Below are 27703 nucleotides of genomic sequence, written 5' to 3'. Positions count from 1 at the left end.
ACAGGTGGATTTTTGTGAATGAGTGATAAAGAATAAAAGTTTCTGATATAATAAACATTCAATTAGTTTGTTATTTATAAATATTGAGTATCTAGCTTTTTCTTCTTAAAGAACCCAAAGTAAACCATATTTTATACAAATCTGATCGTTAATGATATTGTGCAATGTCTGCAACTGCTGCTTAGGCTACTCATTGTGTTCGTCCGGATTTGTGCTGTATTAAAATTTGAAAGATGAATTCTTTTTCTACTTAGAGATAAATAATCTTGAGGATACCTATGTACTATTTCCAAATCTTCCAACTGATCACTTCTTTCCTCAAGATAGATTCTTGAAAGCACAGTATTTAAATTTCCAACATAAACATTTTTAAAACATATTGAAACAATTAAAACGGTTGCATCACAGTTAAATTTACTGTTAATAAATTTTAAATTTCTAAAATTAATGGAGAAAAGCATTTATCACACTGTTTTACCAAGAAAGACTGAAGCACACAATAGAATATGTGATTTGTGCTAAACTCTTCGGGGAGAAAATAATCACCCACTTTCAATCATACATGAAAACACACATTAAAAAACAGAATGCGGGCTTCCCTGGTGGCACAGTGGTTGAGAGTCCGCCTGCCGATGAAGGGGACACGGGTTCGTGCCCCGGTCCGGGAAGATCCCACATGCCGCGGAGCGGCTGGGCCCGTGAGCCATGGCCGCTGAGCCTGCGCGTCAGGAGCCTGTACTCCGCAACGGGAGAGGCCACAGCAGTGAGAGGTCCGCGTACCGCAAAAAAAAAAAAACAACAACGATGCATATTTGTTGTTGAAAGAAGAGTAATTTACTGATACTAAGGAATATAATTAAACTGTAATATTAAATCAAATATTACCATCAATGCTAGTCAACTTCTCACTTAAAAATGGCAATGGAAATGGTAAATCACTATTGTCTCTGTGCTAAGAACTTTAAAAACTGTTTTTTTTAATACCATTTGCCTTGCATAAATTTTATGCAGAATTTGAATGTTTTGCCTCAAATTCATAGAAAAGCAACTAAAAATAAATTTGGACCTGAGTTTCCATATCTTTAACACGGGAACAAATATTTGTGTGTGTCTGTAGAGTCACTATACATGCAAAGTGGATGGAAACGTAGAGGGTCTGGGTCAAAACCTGCCGCTGATAAGCTGCATGACCCAAGACAGCTTTCTTAAACTATCTGTGCCATACTTTGTTCATCTGTAAAATGGGCGTCATGTTAACATCTACCTGACAGACTTATGAGATGAATATTCACTGTAAGTCAAGTGCTAGCATATATATCAAAGAAACACAGGTGGCTGCAACAGAATGATGTTTAATACTTCTACCTCTTTTAGAGTCTTTGTAGGCCACTCAAGGTCTTTCTATTATCCTCCACTTTATCTATATGACATATACTAGCGCAGTAACATACTACAGATATTCCACAGAGCTTAAACTCGGTATGTCCAAAACTGCCCTTATAAACTTTCTTCTTTATAGCTACCATGGCACTGCTGGATTGACCTATTTTTAAAAATTATCTTCAACAATTATCATTATTTTTTATTTGCCAAGGTTTCACTTTCACATTCACTTCATCACATGTTCCTATGTATTCTACCCCTTAAACAGCTCTTAGATGCTTTTTATTTTTTCCTTTCTGATGCTTTGGTTCAGGCCCCCATCCTCCTTCATACTGAACTATTGTAACTGTTTTCTACTTGTTGTCTCAAATTTGAGTCTCCTTCTCTTCAATCTGTCCTCCACATGTCTGTCAGTATGACCTCCCTAACATGCAGACTCTCCATATATCAGCATCCTCACTGGCTATAGAACAAAGTTTAATTTCGTCAGTACATTATAAGGGGCTTCGACCTCATCTTGCCTTTACTCTTCTCTCCTCTTTTCTCCTCTACTCCTCTTCCTACTCCTGCCATATCAAACTACTAGCCATTCTTGAGAAGGTGCCCATGTCCTTCTGTGGCTTCATTCATACTTTCTTTTTTTTTTTTTTTTTTTTTTTTGCGGTACGCAGGGCTCTCACCGCTGTGGCCTCTCCCGCTGCGGAGCACAGGCTCCGGACGCATACTTCAGCAACCATGGCTCACGGGCCCAGCCGCTCCACACCATGTGGGATCTTCCCGGACTGGGGCACGAACCCATGTCCCCTGCATCGGCAGGTGGACTCTCAACCACTGCGCCACCAGGGAAGCCCCATCCTTTTTTTTTCAAACAAGAAATTTTACTCATCTCTCATGAACCAGATCAGTGTCATCTCCTTTTCAAATTCACACTTCACATCCCAGAATAGGCCATTCTTTCCTTCTCTGTCCTAACATGGTGTCATATATTCAATTCTACTATAGAATTTACTGCACTCTATTGAAATTATTTGTTTTTATTTTTCCACCATTGAACTAGAAGCTGCATTACGCTGGATATTTGTCTGATTCTTAATACTTTTTTCCTTTAAAGTTGCCAAATTTTAATTTTTTTTCTGAAGAGGAAATTTTAAAAAATTCTAACATTTATTATCACCATTATGTTATAAGAGAAAGGCTGTTTTTACATCAAAAGTTGGAAGAATATACCCTCAGTGAAAATAAATCTTCTATATAATTAATAATATGTATGAACATTTGACTTTGTTTTGTTTTTGTTTGTTTTTATATTTGATTTTTTTTTTAATGTGGATATATGGACTAGCACAGATTTAGGACCACGAAGTTGGGAACCACTGATTTAATATATTAATTTAGTTTGAACTCAGGTTCAAGAGTAATTGAAAGAGACTCCAAGAGCTTACTTGTGTGATGATTTTGGGGATGTGCTGCACTTAGCCTGAGCCAGGGACTGAATACCTTTGATAAATATTCATTGAATGAATGGACATGTTAAGAATGACCACTTAGTTAATTAGTTAATTCATAAAATTTGTGGGACAATGCGTTTCTACATCAAGATCAAGTTACAGGTGATTATTTCAAGTCTATCTTTTTTGCTTCTACCCTGTTTTCCCCTTTGCTTTTGTTACCCTAATTCATGTTTTTCCTCTTTTTATCCCTTACATTTAATAAATTTGCACATTGAAAAACTCTCATTTTTCTTTAACCTAAAACTATTTATTCAACGATACTGCACAATTTTTTTGGTCTTAGGTTTATTTTATACCAAATTAGCAGAGGCATTGTTTCATACCTACTCATGAGTAATCTTATTTTTTAAAACCTACTGTCATAAAGGTCAGATTTTTACTCTCGTGATACCTTTATATACGTGGATACCTCATAATTGTTATTTAATAGTTATAAGAAAGGAACAGGTTGAAATCTCTGACTTCCAAAAGAGAAAGGAAAACACACTTGAACTTGAGAGAGCAGCTGTAATTCTTATCTTGCTTTGGAACGCTTAAATTCCAATCTGGGCTATAACAAAGTGCAAAGGAGTTGTTTGATCTCCTCTTGTTCAAGTTTATTCATCCCTAAATGGGGGAAAATAGAGTTTCTTTTAATCTTTTTCAAAAATAAGTTATATGAGCAAATGCATCAAAAGTATTTTGGGCTTCTCAGAAGAATCAATAATAAGAATACTCAGGATAATAATGGCGTTATCATAAAGTATTGAGGTATTTTATCATGATACCAAGTCTAACTAAAGTCCATGCATGGCTCAGGGACTCGTTTTACAGTATTATACTATTATCTGGTTATTATTAGTTGTGAATAGTTTCAAACAACAGCCTAGTCGGATAAGGAATTTAATCTGGATCAGTTGTGGGCTTCCTCAAAAGTGCCCTTTTGACAGAAGGAATGTATTTTAAGCTCTTAATGTCTGTTTTTGAGAATTTTCTATCACAATTTTTTCTTGACTTATAATTTAAAGATACTCAAAATCTACCAAATAATTCAAAATAAAATAAAAGTGAAAAAGTAAAGTTGTTGCCCTATTTCTCCTTTGGCTCTAAGGAAATGCAGAGGGATCCGCAGCGAGACCACCAGCGAAGAACAGCTGTCTTATGAAACAGCAGGAAAGAGTGCTCCAGGAAGGACAGGAGGAACCCCACATAGAGATCTATACCATGAAAGGGTGTGTGTCTGGAGGATGACTGTGAACTTCTGAAACTCTGAAATAAAATGGCTCAGCAACATAAAATGAGAAAACACTCCCAATATAACATAAACCAAACACAGAAATGTCCCAAGGAAATGCAACTCAAATTACAATATTCTTTAACTTGACTATTCTTAACTATATGTGCATAAAATGTTTCTTAAGTGAATGTTTAAAGTCACCAGATGCCAGCATATTCTTTAGGTAACGTTTTCATGAACATTGGTGGACAGCAAAATGAATTAAATGTATTAATTTCTTATTTTCAATGATGATGACTGATGATACATACCATCTACATTAGAGGAAACGCTACCTCTGTCCACTGAAGCCTCATCACTTAGCTTTAAAAAAAAAAATCTCTTTTTAAAATGCTGCTCAAAAGCATCTTCTTCCTAATGGCTTCCAAGAGCACATTCCTTCTGCGATGAACAACCCCATAACTTATTTTATGTAGCTTCGTCCAGCTGCATCTGGTTCTGGTATATACCCGATACATTCCTGTCCCACATATTTTTATGTGTGTTTGGAGCTTGTTTTATCACCTTCATTGACTTCCAATTTGTCACTGGATCAAATGGTTTCATGTAAGCATTTTCTTTGAAGAAACACTGCATCTTTTCCTTTGTTTAGTATGTGGTCATAAGTAGTGTGCCTGAGGCTTTTACTGCATTTTTTTTTAATGTAGTCCCACACCCTGAGGAGCTCAATTTGGGATATGGCAGAAATAACTCTTCTGTAGGTAAGTCTTCTCATTGCTTTGTCCTTAAAACACACACCTAGATGCACACACATGTATTTACAGCCATGTTTCATTACTTTTTCATGTATTTAATAGCAAACATTTATGAATTGTTTCAACAAGAATATATACTTTGTCTCCCCCACATAGCCTTCCTTGGTAATTGCATCCAACACTAATATCTCCTTTCACTGTGCTACTCTGGGACGTGTGCTGAATTACTCAGCAATAAGATCCCTGAAAAGAGAGAACCCTTAGCTCAGAGAGATTGAGGAACTTTCCCAGGCTCAGAGTCATTAAATGAGATGAAGTGTACAAGCTGTTAGTATAAAATAAGTATAAAATAAGTTAGATATTATTATAGAAAAATGGTAGTAATCACTTATTTTTAATCAATTGATTTAAGATATTTTTTATATCCCTAATTAGATTCTATGCCCCTTTAAAGCATTTATTGAACTGTTATTGTCTTGCATAGCATTTGCAGCTTAGCAAAGTGGACAAAGTATTTGCTAATTGTTTGAGTGATGGCGGGAAGGCAGGGGCCAGGGCAAAGAGTTAGAGGATATACACTGTACACAGAACAAGAACAAAATCCTACCAAAGCATAAAGTTGGTAAGATTCAGATGGTTACAAGCAGGAATTGGGTGGGAGATGGAGGCTTTTGGAATAGCTTCCCAATAATATTCTAGAAGAAAGCTGAAAAATCTATTCTTCTCACAGTTTCTGGCCCAAATCACAGTTTTACAAAACTAAAAATGTAAACATTATTTAGTCCCAAGCCTTTGATGTTTTGATCTTTTATATCCTTATTTTTTAATTAATCTATTATACACAAAATGATGCACAATTATAAACGATTAAGTATAGTCATTTTCTAAGAGGCATAGAATTCATTAGGAGAAAAGAATATTAATGGAAACTGCAATGCACAATTATAAGCCAAAAAAAACCCAAAACAAAACAGAATCTACAAAATAGATTCCAGGAGCATTACAATAAAATGTTAGACAAAGTGGGAACCAGGAAGGGAAATGAATTTTAACAGAAAGAAAAGAAGTTTACAACCTCCTGTGGCTCAAGGGAGAAAAAGCTCACCCACATTGCTCTCTTTAAGAGTTTTTCCAGGTTTAACTAGCTGTGTGGAGGTTCCCATATGGCTATTAAAGAATTATATTATCAAATAGAAAAATAATAAGTATATTAAAAACAGTATATAATCATGCGATTAGAAGGGAAGGGCCATGTCATGAGCACATTATGTTTAAGAGTTTAGAAGAGTAGGTACTCAATAAACGCCATGCACAGCGCAGGCTTTGAGAGCTTACTTTCTAAATCCAATATATAACTAAATAAATAATGCAGCCTTGACAACCCTCAAAATAGAAAGTAAATGGTCCATTAAGAGAACACATTAAGACTTCTTACTGACTCACGCATGGACCCTTCAAGTGCCCATTATTAGATAAACGCTCCCATCGATAGTATTACCCACACAGAAAAGTCTGCTTAAATACACCTTCAGGCCATAAATTTCCTATTCTTAAGTCAGGTACTGACCAATGTTTCTGATCTGACATTTTAGAATTTTATAAAAATGTTACATTTTTTGCTTTAAAGTTGCATTTTTAAATGCTATGGCTTATTTTTAGAAAGCAATAGCACTAGAACTAGTGTCCAACAGAAAGGTTCTTAGGGGTCCATGGCTCTCATTCATATTGTCACCATGAAAGGGACAAAGCAGCAGGCTTCTTTTTCAATTATACTATACTCATAGACAAATCAGCATTCTGAAAGACATTATTTTCCATCAAATACCAAGGGTACAAAATAGACTCTATGGTTCACTTGCAGTACACTGTATGAGGATGTTATCCCTGCTTTCTGAGTGGGAAACTGATTTCACACAGACCTAGAAGACACACCATTCCAAATGTATTGGATTTCAAGCAGATTCATTCCCAGGCTGCCTAAATTGCATTTTTCTCAACTTCTGGATGTCTAAACAGGTGATGTTCTTCAGCGTGGGTTTCAGGCACACATCAAAAGTTAGAGTAAAACTGTCCACTCAACCATCTTCCAGTCTTGAACACGAAGCTGCTCTGACTACTCTGGTTCAAGAACTCAGACTCCTGGACAGAGTTTCTTCTAGTTCCAGCCTAGAACACTTTCCAAAATTGTTCCTCCTCATACCTTGGGGATTAAATTTTATCTGTACCTTTTTGATCTCTACTTTCCTGAGTTTGTTACATCCCAGATAGCTTTCCTTTTGGTATAACTTTCTCCCTGCTCTTCTCAAGCTAGCTTTTTGGTAGTCTGTATTCTTACTCTGGTCATAGATTCCCTTTATTCCCACCTACCGCCACATCTGGACTAACGTGGACTCATGGTTCCTATTATGACAGCCTTAGTCAGACAATCTGTAGCATGGTTCTATCAGCATTCCCCAACCTTATTTTTTATCAGTAGGTAAATGATGGCTTTTTTTTTTTTTTTGTCTGTAGAAAAGAGGTCGATGTAATACACATTTAATTGGAGAAGGGTTTAGTCATCACATAAGTCATTATTCAGATAAAGCTGCTCAGCAGGTTATACATCTGGGAATGAATTAAGTATGTGTCATGTGGAATATGTTTGACACAATTTTTAATCTCTAAAACATTTGTGAGGAGGAAGTCAACGATATCCCTTCCTTCAGCTAAAAGGGCAAGGTTAAGTGAAGGTTGTGTGAAAAGGGATGGAGAAAAGTATCTGAAAGAACTATCCAGAGAAGGAGGAAAAGGGGAAAAAATGATAAAGGGAACAGGAGGAAATACAGAAAAGGAGAAGACAGGAATGAAAGGAGAGAAGGCTGAGTAAGAGAGGAGAGGAAAGAGGGGAGGGGAGAGGGAAGGCGTGGGGAGAAAGGAAAATAGGAACACCACTATTCAGGAGGAGCACTGTTAGGGTAAAATATTTATGCTATAGGTTATATGCCAAACAAATTGAAATCCTTATTCTATAGCTGCAAAACTAGAGTGGAGCTGATATATATATATACACACATATAATATTCTCTCTATATTACTATATATAATATATATACAGTATATAGAAATGAATTTGCACATTTTGAACATTATGCACGTTTTTTCAAAAAACAATGGAAAGAAGAGAACTTTAGCTCTTCCCTGATAATTAGCCCTCTCTCCGTCCCATTCAACATCTGCTAAAACCACAATTAGGCATTTAGAGTCGTACAGACGTGCAGGTACACCTTCATATAATTCATCTCATCTCCTCTCTCTACAGCTTTCACAGTGGTATGTAAACCTGCATTTTAGGTTGACTCCAAGGGGCATGAGTAAGCCTAGAATGTCAGAACTCTATAATGGCAATTCAGACTCCTGAGAAATATGGTAATCAGACCATCGGTTTGGTGAAGATGGCAACCCCCCAAATGCAAAAATTAGATTAGTAACAGAAACAAGGGTGAACAATTGGAAAAATTGAAGAAATACATTCATATCAGGTCAATAATCAAAACTATTTTTGTTGTTTTAAAAGTATATGACAATCGTTAATAAAGTATATACGTTTTCAAATGCATATTTGCCATTTGTTCTTTTAGTTTTTAATTTTCTTTATAGTCTCTTCCCATTTTTCTAGGGAAGTATGTGTATCTTCTTTTGTACATTATTTCGAAATTGAAATTTAATTTTTACCTAATATTGCCCAGTTTTAATATTTACTTAATTCAATAAATATTAGAATGAACAAAATCAGTCCCTTGTCTTGCCCCTTCATATCTTGATTTCAGCTACTCTGAAGGCAATTATGTTATTTTAGTTATTTCTTTTAGAATTTACCTCTGTACATCTAAACGATACATTAAAACTGCTATATTTTGAGTGTTCACTTTACGTACTATTGAATTCCTATTATGATAGTTATATATTTAGCTCATTTTTACCTTATTTCTCCCCCAGCACATAATCCAATACCAACTCTCTCAATATTGTTATGTAACAATTTTAGTTCAATCAGTATTTATTTGTTATAATTTAAGAACTATGGTTATCTTATTTAAAATTGAGTCTGGTAATATGTTTTCCTGACTTGTGCCCATATTTTTATTTTCTCTGGAGTCAGTAATTTTCTTCTCTCTCTCTCTTTTTTTTTCTGCTTGATTTTCCCTATACCTATCACTAACTTTTCAACAAACTCTTCATCACAGGTGTAAAATTTAGGTCTATATCAGGCTATTATTTAGTCCATATTTTTCCTTGAGAGATCTTTGCTGAGTTCTCTAGTCTGCTATCCTGATTGAAACTGGTCTCTCTCTGAGAAATGATTCACAGCTCTCACCTTGAAGCTTTCCTTACCATAAATCATTATCTCTCTCATATTGTATCTCCTACTTCCTGAAGGCCATGAATTTCTTGGTATGCTTCTCTTGGGAGCATATCTTCTATTGGCTTTCTTTAAAAGAGTACAAGGGAGACGATTTTTGTTAGGCTGACATGTCTGAACTTGATCTATACTTGTAATTGATTAATAGCCTGATGGAGTACTGAAGCTGAGATTGGAGATCGTTTTTCCTCAGAATGTTGACCATGTTGCTTCATTATTGCTTGCTGCCTAGTACTGTTATTGAGACATCTAACACCATGCTCAGTCTAACCTTTTCTATGCTAACTTTTTGCTTTTCTCCTTTTTGGAAAACTTTGGGATCTGTTCTTTCTTCTTGGGGTTCTAGTATTTAAAGCAACAATGGTAGAAAAGTTTCCAAATTTTCCAAGAGACATAAATGCACATATTTTAAAAGCTGAGGTAATTCCAAATAGGATAAACCCAAACAAACCCATAAACTTTATAGCCCATAAACTTTAGTTTATAGCCCATAAACTAAAGTGAATATCCATGTGTTTACATTGATATATAAATATAAATAAATAAAAAGATGGATGGATGGATACATAATAGATAAGGGACAACTTTCTCTATAGTACAATTTGAATATATAAATAGAGAAAAAAATCATAGAAATAGAAAATCACCATTTTGTGGACACACTGTATTAACTGTCCTAGTCAAGTATCATCAGTATATGCTAAAATTAGTTGGGGAAAGTACTATGAGAAACAGGATACTTAATAATTAAAGTGAAATAATAATAATATGGGGCAGAAATTTGGCAGATGCTGCCTCAATGACGTTATCAAAATTAATATTACTAATAATGAGATGTGTTATCCTCATGTAGCTCTTACGATATAATGTACTGAGAAGGGTGCAACTAGTTTTTGTGTTGCTCTTGCCAAAAAATGTGACTCAGACTCAAGGAGAAATGTAAACTAAATGCAATGAACGATCCTGGATTAGATAACAGGATGATAAAAAGAAATTGGTGGGGAAATTGGTAAATTTGAATAGATTACTCAATTGTATTGTATCAATATTAATTTCTTAATTTTTATAATTATACTATGGCCATGTAATTTGTTAACATTGGGAGAAGCTGGTAAAGAATTTTCAGGAACTCTTTATACTATATTTGCAACTTTTTATATGGCTGAAATTATTTCTAAATAAAAAGTTTAAAAAGCAAAAATAATTAAATCACTAGTGTGACTTCTGTCTTCTGTTTGCAACTTGATTGTTCGTCAGCTATGGTTTCAAATTTGTTAGTATAAATATGCTGAAATATTTGGAGGTCTATATGAAGAAAATGGAGTTACACTGCATAAAATAAGTTTAGTATTCTGCATTTGATCGTACAGGATTTTAAGTTAAAATCTCAAGAAAATTTGTTACCACAGTTACGTTAATTTTAAATTCAGATTTATCTGTAACTTACAATTTTAAACTTTTGTAACTTCTTCCTGTCTTTTATGTAAACCTTTTATAGTTGAATAAAACTCAAGAACAGATTAGGAAGTACTAAAATAGAGGAAGCCCTTCCTTATCATCATATCTTTTCCAAATAAAGTTATCCCAGTAAAAAATCTTTACAGGCATGCCCTATTTGGCAAAGAAACTATGTATAAATGTTTGTGTTTCAGACAGAGAGTAAATTACAAACTGTGTAGCAATTTTTCATGATTGGCAAAGAGCAGAGCATATTGGGGTTTTGAACATTCCACATGGTTTTATTCACTTTTATCCTCAATTAGGCATTTGATACATGTGAAGGCAATACTGGAATTGAGATAAAATATTTACACTTTATGTTTTGTGTAAGGCTAAAAAGAAGATAACATCTTACTGGATAGTTTGAATTGGTTGGAATTTGACCAGTTAGAATGAATAACTTTGCTTGAAAATCTTTATCTAGATGGTCAGAATTTAGATGGGTAAGTTGCCTGATTAATTCCAGATTTCAAATATTTTCTTTCCAAATTTTCTTCCTGCCAAGATAATTATCAGGAACAATATAGATGAGTCCAAATGGTTTTGGAAAATTTTATGTTGTTTAGGGTTAAAAATAAGTTCATGATATTTAAACTTCAGCTGTGCTTGGTAAACGTATCCTTTGCCATATTCTAATTTTTTAAACAGCTTTGGAAGTAATCCTTGCAAAGTTTTGTCACACTCAGTGTCATTTGGAAGACGAATTCCAGTTGGCTCTGTTTCATAGCACCTGCAGACTTCGGAAATAACTAAAGATTTTCAGTTGACATGTCCTAGATATCAATTTATGTTGCAAGTTAAAATGATTAAATCTGTGTGCTTGTGAGCAAGGTGCCTTTGTTAAGAAGAATATCTAATGATAAAGAGCAAATAAAGTCAACCAGTGATTTAAATCTCTGCTCTAGAAGGGAAAATATAAAATTAATGCTTGGAATTTGACCTCAGCTGTTAAACGAAAATGAATTTTAAGAATATGTAGAAGCATGTATCTTAGCTTTTTTCAATGTTGTTGATGTTTCATGAGCTAAGTAAAAAATTACTCTTTGCAGTATTGTATGGCGTGTATAAATCAAGCAGTATTTTACTAAATTAATGTTCTACAATTAAAGCTTGTAACATATAATAAACTCTTATTATTTGATGAGCTGTCTTTTTGAGAGTTAGAATAAACAATGAAGAATAAAAAAGGGATGCAAATTGCCTGCAGTTTGGGCCCAAATCCCAAACTTTCAGTGGAAGAAAGAGTTCTCTTGAGGTCATATACGGGAACTACACTGATTTAATTCCAGTTTTGGGTTGGAGCCCCTGGAATGATAATGGTCCAGCAAGGTGAAGGACAACAAATTGATAAAAGGTTGAAAATAACAGAATCACAAAACAATTTAAAAAATTTGTACACAATCATATACCTGAGTCACTATTAAGTTTAGTTATTATTTGGAAACTTGAGGATATGAGAAACTGGCCTGGAAATTTATAGGCATGTTCAGCTTTGGGGGTTTAAAAAGAGATAAGAATATCTGAAGAGGTTTTTGGGAATTCTGTCAAATCTTGAGTTTACCTGAATTTAAATACTTTGGGAAATAACAATCAACTATCTATAAGTGGATTTTGGGAGAAGAAAACATTTTAAAGACGTAGACATCTTTGACCCTAGATCTTCCTTAGAACAGGGCAAAGGACAGCTAAAGGGCAATTTAGGTGGCAGATTCTGGTGGCTTGTTCTCTACTGCAAACTTAGAAAGATACAAAAGGAGTCTGCTGAAAAAGATGGGTAGAAGCACAGTTGCCATTAAAGGGCTAGTGTGTCTCTGGGAGAAGGTGCATTCGTCTCCAGAATGTTTCAGCAATAAGACAAAACTTGAGGAATACTTGAGGGGGACTAGTAGAAATATCTCCTTCCAGGGAGGCATGAGCTACTTCTATCTTGGTCAGCATTATGTATTCAGGCCGTAATGGAGTACTTGACACTTAGATGGCATTTAGCAAAAATGTGTTTACAAGAAAGAAATTTAGTCATTGCCTCTGTCCTTACATTTTGGATCTCACTTCAATTATAGTACTTATTACCGTATGCTGAGTTCTCTCATAGCATGCTCTGTTTGAGAGAGAACAGAATTTCAAGTAGAACAGATATGGGTTTCAACAACTTCTACTCACTTCTAGTTTGAGAATTTAGGAAATTCACTTAACTCCATTGGGTTTCAGTGCCCTCATCTGTGAACTGAGATTAATAAAAACCAAAATCATATACAAGAAGTATAGCATAATGCCTAATATAAAGCAGAATGAGTAGATAGAATGACATGGATGATAAATTCAGGATAGAAAATACAGAATACACTAATTACAATTTGGGGGTAAGGTGTCTGCTGAAGAAATTGAGCTAAACGAAGAGGTGGTCTTAGAAATGAAGCAAATGCCAAATTCACTCGTGATTTAGGCAATAGTACTAGGGTTTCCAGGTCATGAGAAGGGCAAACTGTTACATCCCTTAACAGTGGTGAATATTTAGGAGTTATCTGAGCAGTGCTCTAGCACAAGAGCAAGGTAGATAATTTCTGTCATTGGCTGGTGTGTTTAGTATCCCATTCCTCCAGCAGTGCTGCAGTGTCAGACATGGAAGCTGGGTTGGATAGGGACCTAAGCAGAATCTCTGTCCCACTGGTTCTCCATAGAGAGTAAGAGGAGGAAAAAATGGCAGGAACAACTTTGGAGTCCAGTATATCACTGCAGGGGCCTGAATCTGCAGACTCATTAGTCCATTACAGACGGAGACTTAGAGAGAAGTGTGAGAGTCAGCAGTGCTTATGAGACCAACCAGTAGAAGCTGGGGTAAGGCCACATCATCTCTATCCACCAAATAGAGAATAAGGAGTGTGGGAAGTGAGCTAAGGTTGTTGATGGGTTTCTTCCTGGGTCACATTGGGTTCTTTCTGTCAAGGACAAAAATGAGAATAAGGCTGAGGTGACAGGAAGGAGAAATGGACAGACTGTATCATTCAAATTCCAGGGGAAACCAGAAAAAAAGCAGATGTCTTAGCACATATAGGATGTCTTATAATCTAGGCTCATATTTCTAATATATTTGGCAGAAGGTCTCCAGAAGAAAGGCAAATCTTAAAGATATACAAAAGTCAGAGAAGAAAGTTTAACATTCAAAGAGATAGTTTAAAATATGGCTGGCCTTAAAATGTGACAGGCACATTGAACTGAATTTGACCTTCTTGGCAATTTGTAAGGAAAGATAAATACTTTCACAAAAATAGAATTTTTGTTTATCTAAATTAAATGATAAACATTATTCCTCCTGGAGTCTGCTTTATCCTAGATCTTCAATTTTCAACAATAAAGGATGTCTTCAGATATTTTTATCCAAAGCCCTTCCTTCATTCTTCTGAATATCTATTTTCTCCTTTGCACTGTAAGGAAAATTAATAGAATGGGACTGACTCATTTTGTAAAACAGCTCTATCATAGTTGGATATGTGTATGTATAATCTCACTTCATTATACCTTTATGACTTGGATATATTTATCTCATAACTCACAGAAGATATTTTAATTTTCTTATAAATCATTTTTTTCTGATTATGAACAAAACTATGTTCCAAATGTTAAAATTAAAGCTGTGCTTGTTTATAAAAAAATAATTCTGTACAAAGCTTCCCATCAACTTGCAACATTTTTTTATACTAACAATTGATGAGTCTCATGTTAAAGCTCATTAGTAAACAGGCTGAGTTCCAAGTTGTTAGAAATTCTCCAAAAGACATTCAGGTTTATATATATATATATATATACATATATATATATATATATATATGTATATATATATATATATATATATATAAGAATTCAGCACTAATTGTAGTAGGCCTTGGGATACAGTCAGTAGTTCTGCTTTTTCTTAAGAAGCCTCTGCAGCTTGGTGAATCATGGGGAACCCTATAAGGAGAACAAAAGTAAACCAAGAATACAGCACTATGGCATATCACATGATAAAGAATGGTATCCCAGGGTTTCTCATGACCTATTTGTATCAGCTCATGGTCCAAACTTCAATGTTGATTTTTAGCCAAAATGGTGAATTTTAGCCAACACTTCATAGTGGGCAGGTGAGTAGGAAGTTTCACATCACTCCTAACCAAGTCTTAGTCAGTTTGTCTTCCTTTTTATTTATTTATTTATTCATTATTTTTTTTTTGCGGTACGCGGGCCTCTCACTGTTGTGGCCTCTCCCGTTGCGGAGCACAGGCTCCGGAAGCGCAGGCTCAGTGGCCATGGCTCACGGGCCCAGCCGCTCCGCAGCATGTGGGATCTTCCTGGACCGGGACACGAACCCGCATCCCCTGCATCGGCAGGCGGACTCTCAACCACTGCGCCATCAGGGAAGCCCTGTCCTCCTTTTTAGTCAGCTCAACCAACAAGTTCCTGTGGTAGGTTATTGGCTACAGGTTGTTGGGTGCCATTGATGAAAGAGGTGTTAAGTCAAATAGCTCTTAAGTTTAAGAACAAAGATATGAATCCAGGCCTCCTGATTCCAGTTCCATAGCCAAAATATACATTAAAGTGCTTAAATAACTAACCCTTTGCAGGAGAGTTACGTAAATTTGGGTTTGATTCAATCATCCAGAAAGCACCTGAGTGTGGTTCCTTTAGAGAAGTAGAACTCCTTTTAATGTCAACAGAAATAGGACTTTATATTGAATTCAGGGTAGGGCTCCAAATGGACATTCCAGCCGCCCGATCATATTTCTGAGTAATCTCTTAATATTTATGGATAGAATGCCAAAAAAAAGTTTTGTGTTTTAATCAGTTCCTAAAAGGATTAGATGTTAACTTTAAGTATTAAGCCTTTGCTTATCTTGCCAAAGCCTTCAGTTTTGTTGGAATCCTAATTACTAACCTATTCCCCTATGCAGATGGTCACAGGGAGGTAGTTCCTCCTTCCTTGACCAAAGTAACTTATTAGTTTGTTGACAGATTACACAAGGCTGAGCTCTCTGCTTATCACAGTTAATGTCTCAAATATGCCCGAGGAGTGTGTATTTTGTACTTGTAAGGTCATCATGTTACCACAAGCTCTAGCCTGTTTGTTTGAACAAGGGCAAGAACATGCACACAGATCATTCAGTAAACTTATTAGTCAGAGGCAGGGCGGTTAACAAAGATAAACACTCTATCTCCACAGTACCTGAGGAAAAGGTCTCCAAATTCCTCGCCTGTTTTCACATTCCAATGCCAACACAGATTTTACAGAAACTTATTTATTTGTCCTTAGTTTTATATACATGCAAATAGTTTAGTTTATTTCTTAATTACGTATCTGTATCACAATAGATTTAATTCATGCAGAATTACGTGTCAGAATTAAGAAGTAAAAAGATATCTGGGACCATCACATCTGCTACTCATAAAATGTCTGTAAATTTTTCTTAACATTATATCTAATATTTAAGTGTAAAAGTGTAAATTGATGAATTTCTTAAATTTGTAGTAGTGTCTACTTGTTTATGTCCTCAATCAGTTAACATTTCTGAGGTCTTTCATATAATTTTAACATTTGAGATTCAATATTCAATCTAATCACACCTCTTCTCATAAAATTAAAAAAATAAAAAGGGTGAAAATTCCTTCAAAGAGTCAAATGGATTCAGATCAAAGTTCGATTAATGCCTGACATATTCTAAACAAAAAGTCAATTAAACAATCAGTTACTTTGTTCATAACTCAAGCATATTAGAGTTACGGACACATTGTATCAACAAATGAGCAAAAAAGATAATTTGTATTAAGGAAACACCTCAAGATGAAAAGTACTAATTTTCTTTTTTCCTTCATTTTTTTCCCCAAATGTAAAAATTACAATTCACTGTTAGCCAGAGCTCCTTGAAAAATGGCAAGTTATAACTTGCCAGCGACTCAGATAGAAAAGGAGTTCTCTGTCTCTTTGGTTGAACAACTGCATATTTTTGAAGGCTCATTTGGTCTACAAGGTGCTCAGGAGACTAACTCAGTGAGAAGAGTAAAAGGGTTTCTTACTGTTCTGCCTTGAGACTCTATCTTGAGTTAGTACATTCTAGGGATTCATGTCATCAGGGACTCATTTTTCACTTCCCTTTTTTTTTAATATTTATTAAGAACAAACCTTGTTTTGTAGTTCAGTGTTTTAAAATTATTTCAATTCGTTACCACAAAGAAATTATTGTTTATATTATTTTTTAATACCAAAGTTTTTGAATTTCTTGATTATTTACTTTTTGTGCTTTATATCTTTAAATCTTCTATTTGGAAAATTTATATGCTTTTTACTTTTTATAATCCTATTCTGTTACATTTATTCTACGCTATTAATTTATTCAATTACCTCTTCATCTACCACTTTATTATTTACCTTTCTTTTTACACTTTATTTTCTTCAAAAAACTTATCCTATTTGATTATTTAACTGTATTTTATCCTATTTCCTCTTGTAATGGCCACAACAGGGTAGCAGTGGAAGACAGAAGTAGTACAGAGCATTTGTTTACTCATTGTGGAAAAAATGCATTATATGACCCCAAAATACTAAGCACAATATTCAGGAGAAATGTTAATTATTGAAGAACCAAGCTTTGGAGTTTATATCATCAAAATAATAACAAGAATTTGGTGCTATTTCTCTCAGCCATTTCTCTGAGGTTGAGCCCCCATAATACCAAAAAAGAGATTGTTTTCTCAGGACAACCTGAGTGTAACAGGTGATGCATATAAAGCTTCAGGAAGGACACTCTCCTGATTCTCTCCTGACAAGAGAACAGATGTTCAAGGGCATGTGTGCTGGGCCATCAATAAGCCTGCTGATGAGCGCGTTTGCCAACTTACGTTGTGCGTTTCTTGTGAAGACCTCAATGACAAATCTCTCTAAGGCATCCTGCCTGAGTGGAGTTTCTTCTTCTGAGGAACTCTTTTTACTATATGTGCATTATGAGTGGCAAAGCTGACCACATTTCCCTCTTTGTCTTGACTGTTGCAATAGTCATTGCACTTCTTGCAATTTTGTAGCAGGAATTTATAGGATAAACCTGGTGTGCTAAAATTCAACCTTGGCTGCCTCTTTTCAATTGACATTCACAGACTTTTTGCCCACTTAGTATTGTGTGGTTTCCTGACAGCTTTCTCTGTTACCTTGGAAAAAATGTTCCGTATTTTTCCAGTGACTAAACATTTCTTAGGGATATGTATAATGACTAACAGACTGTTGCAAAGTTACAAGGAGGGAAGAGAAAAAGGACATTTTCAGGGAAATCTCCATCAAACCATTTAAGCAGCAGTGAATTTTAATTGTTCTTATGGAGTAGAATTATGCCTTTATTATCATATATATCCTTAAACATAGTTCCATATCTGGGAAAGATTAGATTAGAACTAACTTCAGGGAAATGTCTAGAGTATAACCTCTTGCTGTCCCTCACCCTGAGAATATAAGGAAATTATTCACATGTGCTCAGTGCAATGGGAAGATTCCTTCCTTCTTGAGCACAGCCAAATGGTGATTGCCACTGAGGGCACAAGCCAGAGAACTCTTGAGAATGAGCAGAGGAAGAGTCCTCTTCTTCCTACAGAAGAGTTAGGCATATATCTATCTTCTTCAGAACACCATTTAAATTTAAGTTTAAATGCATCCGTGTTGACAACAATCTAGAGAGTCGTGTGAATTTTCTGGAAGCTCTCAGAATTTCAGGTGGAAGTGTATTGAAGGTCAATTATTGCATTGTATTTCTTTATATGAAGCTGGACAGTATATCCTAGAAAGAAATGTTACTGCCTACAGTAACTCCTTTTAATTCTGTGTTGAACACAGTAGTGGCTGTGAGCAAAGAGATAACTATGCAACAAAAATTATCATTTATCAAAGGTTAAACACACAATAACTTTAAAATATCATTATTTTAGGGAAATTCAAATAATATTAAAAACAACTTAGGGCTTCCCTGGTGGCGCAGTGGTTAAGAATCTGCCTACCAATGCAGGGGACATGGGTTCAAGCCCTGGTCCAGGAAGATCCCACATTCTGCGGAGCAATAAGCCCATGTGCCACAACTACTGAGCCTGTGCTCTAGAGCCCGAAAGCCACAACTACTGAGCCTGTGTGTCACAACTACTGAAGCCTGCATGCCTAGAGCCCGTGCTCCGCAACAAGAGAAGCCATCGCAATGAGAAGCTTGCGCACCACAACAAAGAGTAGCCCCCGCTCGCCGCAACTAGAGAAACCCCGCGCACAGCAACAAAGATCCAGCTCAGCCATAAATAAATAAAAAAAAAAACAATTTAATGTAGAAACATTTAAACAACAAGAAAATTCCATTCTGCTTTTCAGTTCGTATCAGTTTAAATTTAGCCACCACAAGTCATTTTATCCTAAAATGATTTCTTTTAGCAATAAAAATAATAAATTCCATTACTAACCAAATAATTCATTCAGGTCAAATTAAATGGCATGAAATTTAATTTCTTTCTTTTTCAACTGACGTATAGTTGATTTAAAATGTGTTAGTTTCAGGTGTACAGCAAAGTGATTCAGTTATATATATACATATATTATTTTTTTCAGATTATTTTCATTATAGGCTATTACAAGATATTGTTCCCTGTGTTATACAGTAAATCCTTGTTGCTTATCTATTTTCTATATAGTAGTGTGTATCTGTTAATCCTATACTCCTACTTTATCTTGGTCCCCTTTTACCCTTTGGTAACCATAACTTTGCTTTCATGTCTCTGAGTCTGTTTCTGTTTTATAAACAGATTTATTTGTATTATTTTTTAGATTCCACATATAAGTGATATCATATATTTGTATTTCTCGGTCTGACTTAACTTCACTTAGTATGATATTCTCTAGGTCCATCATGTTGCTGCAAATGGCATTATTTCATTCTTTTTTATGGCTGGGTAATATTCCATGGTGTATGTATACCACATGTTCTTTATACATTCATCTGTTGCTGGATACTTAGTTTGCTTCCATATCTTGGCTATTATAAATAATACTGCTATGAACACTGGGGTGCATGTAACTTTTTGAATTAGAGTTTTCGTCTTTTCCAGATTTATGCCCAGGAGCAGGATTGCTGGATCAAATGGTAGCTAGTCTTTTTAAGGAAATGCCATACTGTTTTCCACAGCTGCTGCAACCAATTTACATTTCCACCAACACCATAGGAGGGTTCACTTTTCTCCACACCTCTCTAGCATTTATTATTTGAAGACTTTGTGATGATAGCCATTTGACCAGTGTGAGGTGATACCTCATTGTGGTTTTGATTTGCAATTCTCTAATAATTAGCAATGTTGAGCATGTTTTCATGTAAGAAAGCATAACTTTTAACTCAATTACTACAAAATAATAAAGGCAAGAAAATCAATCATATATGAGTGGTCTGTATATTTTGGAAATTAACCCCTTGTCAGTCGCATCAATTGCAAATATTTTTCCCAGTCCATAGGTTGTTTTTTCATTTTGCTGAGGGTTTCCTTTGCTGTGCAAAAGCTTTTAAATTTGATTAGGTCCCATTTGTTTATTTTTGCTTTTACTTCTTTTGCCTTGGGAGACTGATCTAAGAAAATATTGCTACAATTTATGTCAGAGAATGTTTTGCCTATGTTCCCTTCTAGGAGTTTTCCAGTATCATGTCTTATATTTAGGTCTTTAATTAATGGTCTGAAATTTGATATTACCACCTTAACTATACAAATAATCTATTTTTGAATATCTTGTCTATTTAGCCACATTTGGCCTTTACTATAGATTTTCTATGGAATCTTTAATGCTATTATATAAACACAGCTTGAGTGATATCATCAGATAACTGCATTTGCTTATGCTAATGGGAGACACCTGTCTCCCCATTCTCTTTGTCATCCTTATACATATGAAGACCAAAATTTAGAGCTCTACATGGCAGGTCCTGTCTGGAGCCCCACTTCTCCCTTCCACGTCATAGTCACGTATCAATCTGCAGTTCCACCTGTCAGTGCTTTCCTTTTCCTATGTGTATGTCAAATATCAAAAGAAGCAAAATTTCTTGGTCATCACTGATACCTAGGTTTCCATCCACAGTGTCTCTCTCTCTCTCTCTCTGTATATATATATATATACACACACTTATATACATATTGGGTGTATACATATATAAAAATACATATATGTATGTCTAAATACATACGTGTATATACATATATCTACATTACATCCCACATACATGCATGATTTTATTTACAACAAGGGCTAAAACAGCCACTAATGGCAACAGCCAACTTTAATGGGCTTTTTAAGCCAAAATAGCCAATATACTGATCCTAAAAAAATATATTGGATCAAATTCCAATAGCTTTTTAACTACTGACTTGTGAAAATATGTACCACTAGAAATAGTTTTTTTGTTTTTTGTTTTTTTTGGCGGTACGCGGGCCTCTCACTGTTCTGGCCTCTCCCGTTGCAGAGCACAGGCTCTGGATGCGCAGGCTCAGTGGCCATGGCTCACGGGCGCAGCCGCTCCACGGCATGTGGGATCTTCCTGGACCGGGGCACGAAGCCGTGTCCCCTGCATCGGCAGGCAGATTCTCAACCACTGCGCCACAAGGGAAGCCCCTAGAAATAGTTATTTTTATACAATCCATTTTTATGGCCTTGCAAAGATATTCCTGCTCCTATAATGCTTTTCTCAGAGTGAATTTGAAACCAAGGTAACATAATAAATTAGAATATACATCATAGAATTCTGAGCATGAGTTTGAATACTTTTAGAGATAAATTTTGTGTACCTACAAACTATTAAACTAAATAAAAGTTTCTTTCTTTAAAATGGAACATTAAAAAAATCTATTATAAATTTTCCTTTAGTGAAGTATTCTTTTTCCCTGAAAATCTTTTATTAAGTCAATGGATGATTCTTAGCTGTATGAAATAAAGAAAAAATGATTTTTCCACATATGCATAAGATTGTAACCATATGCACCCAATAGTTCAGTTTCTACTATGGGTTATATTACATCAAAATAAATGACAAAATCTCTGCCTGGAAAGCCAATATTACTGGGGAATAAGTGATGTAATAAAAATAACCAGAGTGTTGTCTGTTAACTTTGAATGGAATGCACTTTCACTGCAGTTTTCAGAATAAGATTGCTATATATATATAAATATATATATATATATGTATACATATATATAAAGCAAAATAAGGGAACATTGAAATATATTAAGTAAATTCAGTAATTAAAAATGTTATTTGCATTTTATAAACTTTTTTTTTTTTTAGTATAGGTATTATTTTAAGAGAAATGAAGTGGGAACTATGATTAATTAATTAGCATTGAGTACTGAGATTTGTGACTGAGAGTAAACTTTTAGTCTCTCCTCCTGAGTCATTCATTAAAGTGAAGTAGTTTTACGTATTGAGATTTGCCTTAAGATTAATTTTGGTAAGAGTTGCTCTAATACAATGTTTGAAAACTCCCGGATGGTGTTAGAAGAGAACATCCTTTCCTCAACTCTGGTTTTCTTGAGGAAAGATCTTCCCTAAGCACACGCTGTGGGCTCTGTCCCACCCCCACTTCTACACTGGAGTTGGATAGTTGATGGAGCTACTTGGTTAATGGGTACCGAAACTGGTCTACAGTTCTCAATAAGGTGGATTAAGCTTTCAGAAGGCCATTGAATGGGATTTGATCACTTTACTGCTTCTTTCTTAATTTAGACTGATGATCCAAAGAAGTGTGTTAAATATGAAGACTTAATATTTCCAGTGGTGGGCTGCCCCAAGTCTGAGGGGTAGTCTCCTTTGTTTACCTTGTTTTGTTCTCATGACAAGTTATATACCCTGGTTTTATCTGTAATAAATTGGATATTTTTGTTTTATTTCTTAAACTGACATAAACTGGTCTGAGAATTAGAGTGATGGCTGCCTCCAACACTCCAATTGATTAAATCACCTTCAAAGGTTTTCTCCTCTATACAGAGAGAATAAAATTTGCTACCAACTAGTGATTGATTACTAGGTGCCATGTTCTATTTTATATGATTTTCACATACCATGTCTTTTAACTCCTGTATAATCTAATATGGTTGCTACTCTTATGCTCATTATACTGATGAGGAAACTTAGGCACAAAGTTGTTAGTTACTTTCCAAAGAACTAACTAATAAGTGGCCATGACTCAAATTCAGTTCTGTCCAATTTTAAAGATTATTCTTTTTAAAAAAATCATTCATATGACATTTAACATGGAAAATATAACAGGACAAAATTAAATTAACATGTGCATTTTTTAATGTATTAAGTGAGAAAATGCAAAATTAAAAAAAAAGAAAATAAACATAGGTGCCTGCAGTTTAATTGTCTTTTATCTGATTTCCCCTTTCAATCTCCCATCTCGGATCACTCCAGTGTTAATAGGTTTATTTCTTCAGAACTTTCCTCTTGCTCTTAAAAAACTTATATACACATGTAGATAATTTGGTGTTTTTATTTATATATTCATAATCTAAAAATTACTTTAAAACTCTGTTTTTCACTAACTATATATGGTATATCAAATTCTATTTTTAAATTAATTCATGCACATTTATTACTTTACAAGATTTAGGTCATACGTGGTTGCCTATTTTTAAAGTTTTATTTTTTCTTTAATTTACTCCCTCTTCCCCCTCTTCTTTCTGTACCAATGCATACAGCAATACCACTCACTACAAACACACACATAACAAAGTAAAGACTGACTGTACCTAAGCAGTCTTCTACATGTTTATGTATTCATATAAAGTATGTAGATTTATAACTTGAGTTTAGATAAATCAGGTTACAAGATCTGAACTTTACAAGGAGTTTAATTTACTACTCCTACTTGTCGTGAAAAGTTTTCTTATTATTTAAAAGGATTCTTAAGGATTTCTTTGCTTCAGGAACAGATGGGTACCCTCACATGAGAGCCACCACACAAAGTTTTATGGCTAATGCATTTTCTGGTAAGTTTTCCATTTGAAGTCTAACAGTTTATAACTTTATAGTAATAAAAATATTGTGCAACATGCATCCCATGATGTCATTTCTTTGTTGATTATGGTATCATTTACATTCTTTCCATGGGTTTCTTTAGCCTTTACTATCTTTTTTTTATTAAATGTCAAATTACTTAAACTATTTATAGATACAGACATATTTTGCTTATCAGTATGGCTGAGAAATGCATAACAGTTACAAAAGAATTTAAAGAGAAGAGTTAGACAACAAAACAGAATAATTAACTGAAGGATTTACAGGATTATTCAGGTTTCTCTCTTTGATATGAGTTTTATACATTCTATTTTTCTAGTAATCTGTCCATTTCAAATTTGTTGGCATATACTTGTGCATAACATTCTCTCATCTTTTACATGTCCGTTTCCTGGTATTGGCTTTTGGTGACTTGTTTCACTTCTTTAAAACATTTCTCTAAGAAGTCTTGCCAGAGATTTATCAATTTTATTATGTTCTAAGACACAGCTTTTGCTCCCTTGATTACCTTTGTATTATTTTCTATTTTATTAATTTCTGCTCTTATATTATTACCTTTTTAAATTATTCATTTTATGTTATTGTTCATTCAATAATTCAGACAGGGGCTTAGTGTTAGTGTCAGCCTTTTGTCTAATCTGGTAAATGTATTTAAAAATGCATTTTTTATTTATTATAGTTTTTACCACTTGTTATGATGGGTGGATTTGTTTTTCGGCTTGGTTGCTCTCTTCCTTGTTTCTTTCTTTTTTTAAAATTACTTAAAAAATTTTTTTAATAATTATTTTTTATTTTAATAACTTTATGATTTTATTTTACTTTATTTTACCTTCTTCTTTCTTTCTTTCTCCCTTTTATTCTGAGCTGTGTGGATGACAGGCTCTTAGTGCTCCTGCCAGGTGTCAGGGCTGTGCCTCTGAGGTGGGAGAGCCAAGTTCAGGACACTGGTCCACAAGAGACCTCCCAGCTCCATGTAATATCAAATGGTGAAAATCTCCCAGAGATCTCCAACACAATGCCAAGACCCAACTCCACTCAACAACCAGAAAGCTAAAGTGCTGGACACCCTATGCCAAACAACTAGCAAGACAGGAACACAACAATATTCATTAGCAGAGAGGCTGCCTAAAATCATAATAAGGCCACAGACACCCCAAAACACACCACCAGACGTGGACCTGCCCACCAGAAAGACAAGATCCAGCCTCATCCACCAGAACACAGGCAGTAGTCCCCTCCACCAGGAAGCCTACACAACCCACTAAACTAACCTTAACCACTGGGGACAGACAACAAAAACAACGGGAACTACCAACCTGCAGCCTGCAAAAAGGAGACCCCAAACACAGTAAGTTAAGCAAAATGAGAAGACAGAGAAACACACAGCAGATGAAGGAGCAAGGTAAAAACCCACCAGACCAAACAAATGAAGAGGAAATAGGCAGTCTACCTGAAAAAGAATTCAAAATATGATAGAAAAGATGATTCAAAATCTTGGAAATAGAATGGAGAAAAAATACAAGAAACGTTTAACAAGGACCTAGAAGAACTAAAGAGTGAACAAACAGTGACGAACAACACAAGAAATGAAATTAAGAATTCTCTAGAAGGGATCAATAGCAGAATAACTGAGGCAGAAGAATGGATAAGTTACCTGGAAGATAAAATAGTGGAAATAACTACTGCAGAGAAGAATAAAGAAAAAAGAATGAAAAGAACTGAGGACAGTCTCAGAGACACCTGGGACAACATTAAACGCACAAACATTTGAATTATACGGGTCCCAGAAGAAGAAGAGAAACAGAAAGAGACTGAGAAAATATTTGAAGAGATTATAGTTGAAAACTTCCCTAATATGGGAAAGGAAATAGTTAATCAAGTCCAGGAAGCACAGAGAGTCCCATACAGAATAAATCCAAGGAGAAACACGCCAAGACACACATTAATCAAACTATCAAAAATTAAATACAAAGAAAAAATATTAAAAGCAGCAAGGGAAAAACAACAAATAACACACAAGGGAATCCCCATAAGGTTAACAGCTGAGCTTTCAGCAGAAACTCTGCAACCCAGAAGGGAGTGGCAGGACATAGTTAAAGTGAAGGGGAAAAACTTACAACCAAGATTACCCTACCCAGCAAGGATGTCATTCAGAGTTGACGGAGAAATTAAAACCTTTACAGACAAGCAAAAGCTGAGAGAGTTCAGCACCACCTAACCAGCTTTACAACAAATGCTAAAGGAACTTCTCTAGGCAGGAAACACAAGAGAAGGAAACGACGTGTAATATCAAACCCAAAACAATTAAGAAAATGGTAATAGGAACATACATATCGATAATTACGTTAAACGTAAATGGATTAAATGCTCCAACCAAAAGATACAGAGTGGCTGAATGGATACAAAAACAAGACCTGTATATATGCTGTATACAACAGACCCACTTCAGACCTAGGGACACATGCAGACTGAAAGTGAGGGGATGGAAAAAGACATTCCATGCAAATGGAAATCAAAAGAAAGATGGAGTACCAATTTTTATATCAGACAAAATAGACTTTAAAATAAAGACTATTAGAAGAGACAAAGAAGGATACTACATAATGATCAAGGGATCAATCCAAGAAGAAGATATAACAATTGTAAATAATTATGCACCAAACATAAGAGCACCTCAATGCATACAGCAAATACTAAGAGCCATAAAAGGGGAAATAGACAGTAACACTATCATACTAGGGGAATTTAACACCCCATTTTCACCAATGGACATATCATCCAAAGTGAAAATAAATAAGGAAACATAAGCTTTAAATGATACATTAAACAAGATGGACTCAACTGATATTTACAGGTCATTCTATCAAAAAACAACAGAATACACATTCTTCTCAAGTGCTCATGGACATTCTCCAGGATAGATCATATCTTGGGTCACAAATCAAGCCTTGGTAAATTTAAGGAAATTGAAATCGTATCAAGTATCTTTTCCAACCACAACACTACGAGACTAGATATCAATTACAGGAAAAAAATCTGTAAAAAATACAAACACATGGAGGCTAAACAATACACTACTAAATAACCAACAGATCACTGAAGAAATCAAAGAGGAAATCAAAAAATACCTAGAAACAAATGACAATGAAAACATGAAGACCCAAAACTTATGGGATGCAGCAAAAGCAGTTCTAAGAGGGAAGTTTATAGCAATACAATCCAACCTTAAGAAACAAGAAACATCTCAAAAAAACACAACCTAACCTTACACGTAAAGCAATTAGAGAAAGAAGAATAAAAAAACCCCAAAGTTATCAGAAGGAAAGAAATCATAAAGACCAGATCAGAAATAAATGAAAAACAAAAGTAGGAAACGATAGCAAAGATCAATAAAACTAAAAGCTGGTTCTTTAAGAAGATAAACAAAATTGATAAACCATTAGCCAGACTCATCAAGAAAAAAAGGGAGGAGACTCAAATCAATAGAACTGGAAATGAAAAAGGAGAAGTAACAACTGACACTGCAGAAATACAAAAGATCATGAGAGCTTACTACAAGCAACTATATGCCAATAAAAAAAGAAGTAAAACTGTCAGTGTTTGCAGATGACATGATACTATACACAGAGAATCCTAAAGATGCTACCAGAAAACTACTAGAGCTAATCAATGAATTTGGTAAAGTAGCAGGATACAAAATTAATGCACAGAAATCTCTAGCATTCCTATACACTAATGATGAAAAATCTGAAAGTGAAATTAAGAAAGCACTCTCATTTACCACTGCAACAAAAAGAATAAAATATCTAGGAATAAACCTACGTAAGCAGACAAAAGAACTGTAAGCAGAAAATTATAAGACACTGATGAAAGAAATTAAAGATGATACAAATAGATGG

Source organism: Monodon monoceros, unplaced genomic scaffold, assembly GCF_005190385.1.
Source record: "Monodon monoceros isolate NGI ecotype Baffin Bay Population unplaced genomic scaffold, NGI_Narwhal_1 Super_Scaffold_8, whole genome shotgun sequence".
Taxonomy (NCBI): domain Eukaryota; kingdom Metazoa; phylum Chordata; class Mammalia; order Artiodactyla; family Monodontidae; genus Monodon; species Monodon monoceros.
The sequence above is the reverse complement of the archived record's forward strand: the minus strand, read 5'-3'. Positions refer to the sequence as shown.